General features: G+C 39.9%; 1 protein-coding gene across 8 annotated transcripts in view; it reads right to left on the reverse strand.

Moving 5' to 3' along the window:
- Atf7ip (activating transcription factor 7 interacting protein) overlaps positions 1 to 7,514 on the reverse strand; it is an 87,570-nt gene extending 80,056 nt beyond the window's left edge. For all 8 annotated transcript variants that reach the window (XR_012911559.1, XR_012911557.1, XR_012911556.1 and 5 more), the window contains exon 1: positions 7,352 to 7,514. The gene's annotated coding sequence lies outside the window, so the exon portion shown is untranslated. The remainder of the gene's footprint in view (positions 1 to 7,351) is intronic.
- Positions 7,515 to 9,440: the final 1,926 nt, after the last annotated feature.

Raw genomic sequence — 9,440 nt, forward strand, 5'->3', positions numbered from 1 at the left:
AAAATAAATTCGAGCTGTAGAGTCAAGATTATTGTCCACAAAGAATTTTTAAATTTTAAGTGTGTTTATGATGTGTATGAGGAGTAACCATGCGGAGTCACACATACGTAGGTCATATAACAACTTGGAGTCAGTTAACTGGTTCCAACTTCATGTGGGCTCTTAGGTTGCTAAGCTTATATAGCAAGTGCCTTAACTAGCTAAGCCATCTTACCAGCCCTAAAGAGTTTATTTCAAATTATTTGTGTGTGCATACATGTATGTTAGTGCAGGTGCCCAAGGACACCAGAAGAGGCCAGCAAATCTCCTAGAGCTAGAGCTGTGGCATAAACCACCTGATGTGGTGCTACTATGAATCAAACTTGGGCCTCTGCAAGAGCAATTTTTTCTAACCACCGACCGAAACATCTGCCCAGCCCAATTTTTGTGCCACACAAATGTTATTAAGGGAAAGGAGGGAAGATGATACAACTCTAATAAGATTATCAGAGTGCTTATCTCAAATGTATGAGACCCTAGATTTAACACCCAATACCACAAAACAATTAACATAAAAACCAAAGAAAGAAATACTACAGAAACAAGTTGCCCAAATCACAATACAAAACCACAATAGTTGTTTATTATATTCTAACTTGTTTGAAGAAATTTCTTTGCCTTTAGTAAAGCTTTTTGTCTTTCATTTACTTGACTTTTTATCTTTCAACTTTTTTTTTTTTGATAGTCTTACATTGTCCAGACTACCTTTGAAACTGTTACGAAGCTGAAGACCATCTTAGACTTCTGCCTCCAGAGCACTGCCATTACACGTGTTCAAAATCATGTCTGGTTTTATGCAGTGTTGGGAATCAAACCCAAGACATCAAGGATGCTAAGCAAGTGCTCTGCCATCTCAACACACCTTTCCCAGTCCTATTTCCAACTTTTAAATCATTCAATCTGATAGGAGGAGAAAATTATACAAATGCAATCCACGAGTAACTGACTGCACCACTACATCTTCTCTTCAGATCTTTACACACAGGTACATATTGTTCTCCAGAGTGTACTTTAGGCTCTTAGGTGAGCAAAAGTGGAGCAAATAAATGAGGCATGAGGATGATGAACTTGTCGCCAGCCTGAACTATACGCCATGACCTTATCTCAAGAGAATATATACAAAGCCAGTCCTCAGGAGGCAGGGAGAAAGATTTTGTGAACTGGCAACTACAGGTAAGTTCTAGGTCAGCCAGGGCTACATAGTAAGATTGTACCAAAAACAAAACAGCAGCAGCAACAATAGCAACAACAACAAAAGGAAAGACAACAAACAAAAGAGATAGGGGATGCAGTTCAACTGGAGAGTGTCTGCCTAGCATTCAGGAATCCCTGTGTTCAAGCTCCAGGACATGATGGTACATGCCAGTAATACCAGCACTCAGGAGGGGACGGAGAGATAAGACCAGAAGAGAGGGGAAAGAAAGAGAGGAGGAGAAATTAACAGAACCAAAAAAGAAGATAAAGCAGGGATGGAGAGAAAGGACAAATTCTTGTTTCTGTACTATGTCGAGAGACCAGCCTTCGCGGAACTCCTCCTGTCTGTCACATGTCCCTCTCTAGGGCACCTCTGTCACAGATTAAGGAAACAAATGCAATAATCCACCAGAAGCTCAAAAGTTCTCAACCAAGGTCAAAGGTAACATAAAAAGGAAAAATACCTAAGTGTTTCTAAGTAAATTTGCTTGAAAAAGACCCAAAAGCAGGCAGGCAGGATTAACGGCCTAACAAAAGTCACATCTTAACGTTTGCTATCATTTCCTAGATTCAGTTTCACAAAGTCTGGAAGATTTTACTCTGAGTTCTTTTCATGCCTCCACATGTTCAATAAAATAATATCTGGGCAATAACCAGACTCTTTTCAATACAAAAAACTATATTATGTCATTAGAAAGTATAATTAGGTCATTATCAAGTAATAATATGAGCAAAATAAGGTGGCACACACCTTTGATCTCAACACTTGGGAGGCAAAGATAGGAGGATCTCTTTAAGTTTGAGTCCAGGAAAAAAAAAGTAACATGTCACTGCAATCAAAATAAAGAAATTTAATGAATGAATGGCATACAAAGTAGAGAGAGTATAACAATTTAATGATACCAAGAAAAGTAAAATTGTGTTTATGTTTATTATAAGCTAAGGTTGGTTACACCCTGGCCAAACATTGAACTACATAACTTTTCAAAATTCCACCAATCAAAATAACAATAATGATAGTTTCGAGTGCCATAAAAACATTTTCTTTTGAAACCTACTTTTGAGTCTCTAACTTCTAACTGGCTTACTTTCTCATCAACATGCCCGCACACGGAAATGTAGCCGCATGCCTTCTCCTAGTTCATCTCTCTATCAGCACCCAGAAAACAGGAAAACAAAGTCTTTTTGAAAGATCATAGGGATCATAAGTTTTCCCAACATTTCCTGAAAACAGTACATTTTAGGAGTCTAGAAGTATAGCCTATTCATGATCTTTTTTAAGTATATGATTTAAAAATACCTCAAATGTAAATTTACTGTAATTCTAGACAATGATTATTATTGTTTTAATTTAACCAAAAGAACCTAATGTTCATCTACAAAACTACGTATTACCTAGCACAACTGTGAAAACAAATTGTGGGTATTAGAATTAAATAGTATACAGCATTATTAAATACATTCATATAATAGTTGATGTAGTGTCTGGCCCTACAACGCTTTGCAACTCTAAGGACCTTTGTTCCAACCCTAGAACCCACAACAAAACATCAGTGTAGCTGTCGCACTTGGAACTGGAAAGCTGAAAACAGGCAGTCTAATATAACTGGCAAGTTCCAGGCTGATGAGAGAGACCCTCTCTCCTCCAAGAAGGTAGAAATTAATACTCCAGTGTCTGTGAGCACACATACACGCACACACACGCATCAAACCATGCACAAGTAATCTTTGGAATTCTGTAAGCATTATCTATAGAGCTCTCAAAAAACAGTTGATTCCAGCAGATGGACCACAATTGTCTGGTCGAACCTAATACCTAAATTATGATAAAAAAAAAAAAACCAACCACAGATGTAAATGTAGCTCAATGGTAGTCACTTATCTAACATGCACAAATCCTTGGGTTCAATCCCCAGTATAACACACACACACACAATTAATTTTAAAAAATCAATGAAAAGAGAGCTGGAGAAATGAAGGATCTGAGTTCAAATCCCAGAGCCCACTAAATGAAGACATGGCAGAACATGTGTCTGTCATCCAGCAAGAGACAGAAGACACCCAGAAGCTCAGGTCACCTAGCAAGGTGTACACAAAGCAAAGCAATTAAGACATCTGTCCAGACACAATAGGGAACAAGGACAGGCACCTGAGCCTATCCTCTAATCTAAGGGACTCACAGACATCAAGGCGGGAGCACACCACATTTACAAAAGTCAGACACAAGTATATGCCCCAACATCAGACACAAAAGTATTTTTAAATAATAATAAAGTTCTAGAAGAAGATAAAATGGATAAGTTCGTCTCACAACAGGTAATGCTTTGCCTGTGAGAAGCTCTGGAATAAATCAGGAATGAAAAGAGCAGTGCGGTTAGGCATGGTGGCGCAGGCCTTCCAACACTCAAGAGAGACAAAGGCAGGTGGGGATCCCTGTGATTTCCAGAACAGCCAGGGCTGCACAGGGAGACCTTTACTTAAACAAATAAATGAATAAGGCACTTCACGTCACTAAATAGAAACAAAGATCCTCAAGACACAAAATCAATTCCAAAGGTTAAAAAAAAAAAGGAAAAACAGTAGCACTGAGTTGCCATAGTTATTGCTGACAAGCAGACAGGAACATTAACATCCATAAAAGAACATGCACACACAAACACACCTGAAAATAGTTCGTTCATTTCACAAGACAGGAAGGAAGGAAGGAAGGAAGGAAGGAAGGAAGGAAGGAAGGAAGGAAGGAAGGAAGGAAGGAAGGAAGGAAGGAAGGAAATCACCTTCACTACTTAAAGTTAGTGACCACCCATTTTCAACCTATCTAATTGGTAGCAGTATGAGAAATCTGGAAAAAAGAAAAACCCTACACTGGTCTATTTTGTAAGTCAAAATACTTTAAAACACCCTTGCTTATCTTTCTTTCTTTTTATTTTTTTCTTTTGGGTACATTTTGTTTTGTTTCTCTGTGGCCTTGCCTATCCTGGAACTCACTTAAAGATCAGGCTGGCCTCAACTCAGAGATCCACCTGCCTCGCACTCAAGAGTACTAGGATTAAAGGTATACACCACCACTGCCCGGTCTAAAAAAAGCAATTTTAACTATTGTTATAGATCATGGCTTGTGTAGAATATTCACCAGAACACAATTTCTAACAGAAAAAATGAGCAACAAGCTAACGACGCCCAACACCAGTAACCAGCACTTGGGGAAATCAGGCAGGAACATTTCTGGTCCTGGGCCAGCCTGAGCTACAGCTGAGACACTGAGGGGAGGAGAGAATGAAAAGAAACAGAGCAACAAAAAGACTGCGGGTGCTTGGGGAGGCTCAGTAAGTGACTGTGCGCTGTTCAACACAAATAACCTTCAGACACTGAAAACCAGGAGCCAGGCACAGCAGAGAACACTTTTAATCCCAACGGAAAGAACCAAGTAGCTCTATGATTTAAAGGCAGCCTAAGTATACATACCAAGTGCTAGTCTGGCCTAAGCTTCATAAAGGGACTTTCTCTCAATAAATGAATAAACTAATTAATTAACTGATTAACAAAATAACAAATTTGAAAATACCTGCTGATTGAGACTTTTACAATACAATATTACATACAAAATAAATTTTAGAATACAAATTGGGAAGATATTCATAATAAAATACGGAAGTTAAAACAGCAGGAATTGTGCTGGGGGTGTAGTTGAGGCTCTGGGTTTGATCCACAGCACCACCAAAAGGGGGAAAAAAAGCAGGAATTAAATTAAAATTTAAATGATAAATATTTATAGACTAAGTAGCCAAGGCAAAAGTGAAGCCACAACAATCCCAACAGTTAAGAGTGCTTATTCTGACCGACTAACTGAATACTTTCTAAACCTTCAAATGTGTAAGCTTCAAATATTTAGACATATTTTCACAAATTCAAATAATTTTTAAAAATTCTGACTTAACCATTGCCGCTTTTTCTAAGCTATATATTTAAAATGTACAAAACTACAATGATTTTAAACGAGTAACCTAGCTCTTATACATTAGATACACATACGATATACATATACACATGCAGTGCATATGAGTAACCTTGCTCTTATATTACACATACTATATATATGTACTCATGCAGTGCATATGAGTAACCTAGCTCTTATATATTAGATACACATACTATATATATGTACTCATGCAGTGCATATGAGTAACCTAGCTCTTATATATTAGATACACATACTATGTACATATACGTATGCAGTGCATATGGCAAAGCTTTGTTCACCACCCAGATAAAATTTACTTGTTCCTGAGAAAATCCTAAAGAATAAACCATTGACATTCAGACACTCCATTAGTTTTAGTAAATTTAAAATCACATTTACCTTCTAAGAAATACAATAGCAAAACTGTCCTCTCGATATTGAAATCTTATATTCTTCCAGTACCTCTTAGGATCTTCAATATCAACCCAAGCAAGACACAACCATCTGTGTATTCGCACAAAAGTATAAATTTAAACAGGTAAACTAAGATAACAGGAGGACAAATACGGGGTGAAGGAGCCACTGCAGAAGCATGAATGACTAAAGATTGCCACAGTGCCTTCATTCCATGTACAAGATATTTCATGATCCACACCAGATCCAATTTAGACCCTTGGGGGGCGCTCTGCACTGTCCCTCCATCCTATGCCAGATGTCACATCATTTCAAAGAACAAAAAGCAAACAAAAAGCCCAGTCAACCAAGAGTGCTCCCGTCAAAAATGTCTTATTATCTTATCTAAGAGTTTCAGGTAATAAAAATATTCCAAAACCAACCAATATTATGTGCTACTGCATTTCTTCGTTTGACAACAGACGATTTCAAACTTGAGTTGCGTAAGCAATCAAGAAAGCAACTGTATCTATGAATGACAGATTAAGTTTATAAAGCCATTTACAAGTTTTTAGACTAGTAAGAAACGAGTGGCTGAGTAAGAAAATCATACTAATCCTACGTATCTGGACCCAATTATGCCATATAAAATTTAAATGCAATGGCATCACTATTTTAAAGCAATCAGTAGCGCTCCATATTTTAAGAAACTAAAACCAGAACATATAACAGCTAAAAAAATTTAAAGTGTACATCATATACACATACTACAGTGGACATATTTCTTTTAAATTTTAATTTGTTCACTTAATTCATAAAGGTTTCCATGTAATTTGGAATATTTTGAAGAATTCTTCATCACAAAAAGGTATCAGATATAGTAACTTAGACGTGATTATAAAATGAGAAAAGGAGTTCATTAATTATTTTTAGCAATTGTCTAACTGAAGGAATAATAGAATTTAAAACATGCAAGACTGAAGTGCTTTGGCAAATAGTTCAAGATTAATTAAAAATTCATTGATTTGAATGAAATAGTTCTTTAAAAAAAACGACCTGATGAAATTGAGATTTCAACTTAACTTTACCATTCTCTCCTTGTTTCTTCTCCCAAACTAACATTTTAAAAATAAAATCGTTTCTGTTTTGTAAACGATGCACATCTAAAAGCGAACAGGTAAAAACAGGGTTAAAAATTATTTACAAAAGTGCAGCAGAAGTAAATGCACTTCCCCTGGGAGCACCACTAGGTGCCGATCTTATCTCGCTACATAGCACATGAATCCAGAAATCCCTCACTAACAGCGAAATTATAATCGAGAACCACAAGAGGCAATTGGTACACAAAATGAAGGTCTGCAACCGGAGAGAAGCAGAGAATAAAAGCATTTTAAGGTCGGCGTAAGTGTAAGACACGAGGAGAAAGTTTTCCCCGGAAAAAGTGAGAAGAGAAGGACAGCGAGATGAAACCCCCTCGAGAATGAGAAAAATTAAATCTAGAACCCAAATGGCGTCCAACAAGAACATTAGATCTTGAAAATGAATATTGCGCTTGCGCAGCCACCGCCCGGCCAGCTGCTCAACTGCAGCTAGAGCCCGACCCCACGCGATCACGTGCTCCCATGCAGCGCCCGCCCGCAGCTTCGCAACCGCGCAGGCGCAAACTCAACTCCCGCAGCCGCCATAATGCGGTCTCGAGTCTTCCGAAATACAATAGTCATTTCGCCGACTGGAGTTACAACAGCCCCTGGCACTCGCGGATACCTTCAGGGGCGGGAGGTGAGGGACGGGAACCCGAGTTCCTTCCTACACAGCCGTCCCGCGCAGCCGTCCCGGGCGCCGCCGTCTCAGCCGTGCGCTCCACTCCGCCGCCTCCGCAGATTCAAAAACAAACCCGCTTCTCCCCTGCACGCGCCGGGGCCGTTATGCAAATAGCTGGGGGCGGAGCTCCGCGTGCGCCCCGTGCACTCCGCCCACTCTGCCGCCGGCCAATGAGCGCACGCGGTGCCTATTCGCCATGCAAATCTCCTGGTTTTTTATTTGAATGAGGGCCTTTGGCCACGCCTCCTGCCTTGAAAATGAGAACCAAGTGTGCGGTGGTGGCGCTGCCGTCTTTCCAATCGCATCCGGAGGTAATTTTTTTTCGGTTGGCTTCCCCTCCTCCCCCCACCTCCGAGGTGTATTTTGCGTGGAGATTCCTCAGTGAACACCCTTCATGAAACTTGAGAAAGGAAGTAGGTGAGTGTTTAAAAGGCAGAAAGATTTTCCACAAACTCTACAATCCTAGAGTAGGATTCATTCAACATTTATTTTTTATTTTAACTTTCACCTTCTTTGCTTTGTTGAGACAGATTCATACGGTTTCACGCAGTATGTAGCTACGTAGCCCACACTGGGCTGGGATTCGAAATTACTGTTCCTTAAACTCTCAAGAGTCAGTTACAAGTATCATTCATTTTTAAGTTCACCAAATGAATTCTATTACTCGTCAGGATGTGGATAAAAGCCTCATTTTTTCAGGTAATGTGTAACAGAGCAAGCACTACCAATCATACCTTCACACTGTAAAATCACTTATCTCTGAAATAGTGATAATAACAACTGCTCAACCAAATCGAGATCTAGAATGTAGAAAAGAATCAAACTGCTTTCATCAAGCCAGTAAATGCCAGAAAAATCTTAGATGTTAAGTTTAATTACTTAAAATGTAATTTTACCCTCAAAGCATTTAACAGTAACTTCAGCAATCACTGTGTTCCAAAACTATGTTGTGAAGGTCAGTGCTGAGGGAATCTAACTCTCATAGCCAGCTGTAATAGCCCATGGGTGGAACCCCCTCCCCCCCTTGGCAGTAAGGGAGGGTGGGGCAGTTCCTTATCATGGAGGGACCACTTGCCTCCAGATCATCCTGGGCTTGAGACTCTGTCTCCAAAAAGACCCACAGCTGTAATTGTCCTGTACTTAACAGTTCAACTAGGGTGTTAGGCAGGCAAGCCCGTGGGGTTTTTAATTCAGCAAACAACAGCTGAGGACAAAAAATGTGGTGTGATCCCCAAACTCTTTCGAGTACCAGGCCTCCCATGCTTGAGTCCTGAGTGACGGCAGCAACCCAAAAAGGCCAGAATCATGGAATGAACCTTCGCCACTAAATTTAGCCCGTGCCTGTGTGCTCTCTGAGACTTGACTGTGGGCGGAATTGTGACTTTATTTTTGAGTATATCAAAGGTGAACGGGCAGCAGTGAAAATGCACGGTGACTTCAATTACAGCACTGGAGACAATAGGCAGGCTGATCTCTGACTTCCAGGTTTACAGGGAGTTCAGGAAGGGTTACTCAGAGAATCCCTGTTTGCGGGGTGGGGGTGGGGATATATTTTTCTAGATATAATTAAAATCCTAAATTGATTTTGAGTTGAGAGAGATTATCTTGAGTATCCTCATTTGATCTAGTAAAGAGAGAGAGAGAGAGAGAGAGAGAGAGAGAGAGAGAGAGAGAGAGAGAGAGAATCTTAAAAAGGCAGGTGGCGGTGTCAAATGCCTTTAATCCCAGCACTTGGGAGACAGAGGCAGATAGACATCTGAGTTCAAGCAGCCTCATCTATGGAGTGAGTTATAAGATAGCCAGGGCTACACAGAGGAACCTTGTCTCCGGAAAACCAAAAAAGATTGAGTGTGAGAGAGACAGAGAGAGGGAGGGAGGAAGGGAGGAAGAGAGAGAGAGATTGAGATTAAAAGGAAAACACCCAGCTGGGTGTGGTGGTGCACACCTTTAATCTCTTATGAGTTCAAGGCCAGCCTGGTCTAAGAAGAGTTCCACGAGGAGACCAGGGCTGTGCAGAGACACTTATCTCAAA

This window comes from Microtus pennsylvanicus, chromosome 8, assembly GCF_037038515.1.
Source record: "Microtus pennsylvanicus isolate mMicPen1 chromosome 8, mMicPen1.hap1, whole genome shotgun sequence".
In the NCBI taxonomy this organism is placed as follows: Eukaryota; Metazoa; Chordata; class Mammalia; order Rodentia; family Cricetidae; genus Microtus; species Microtus pennsylvanicus.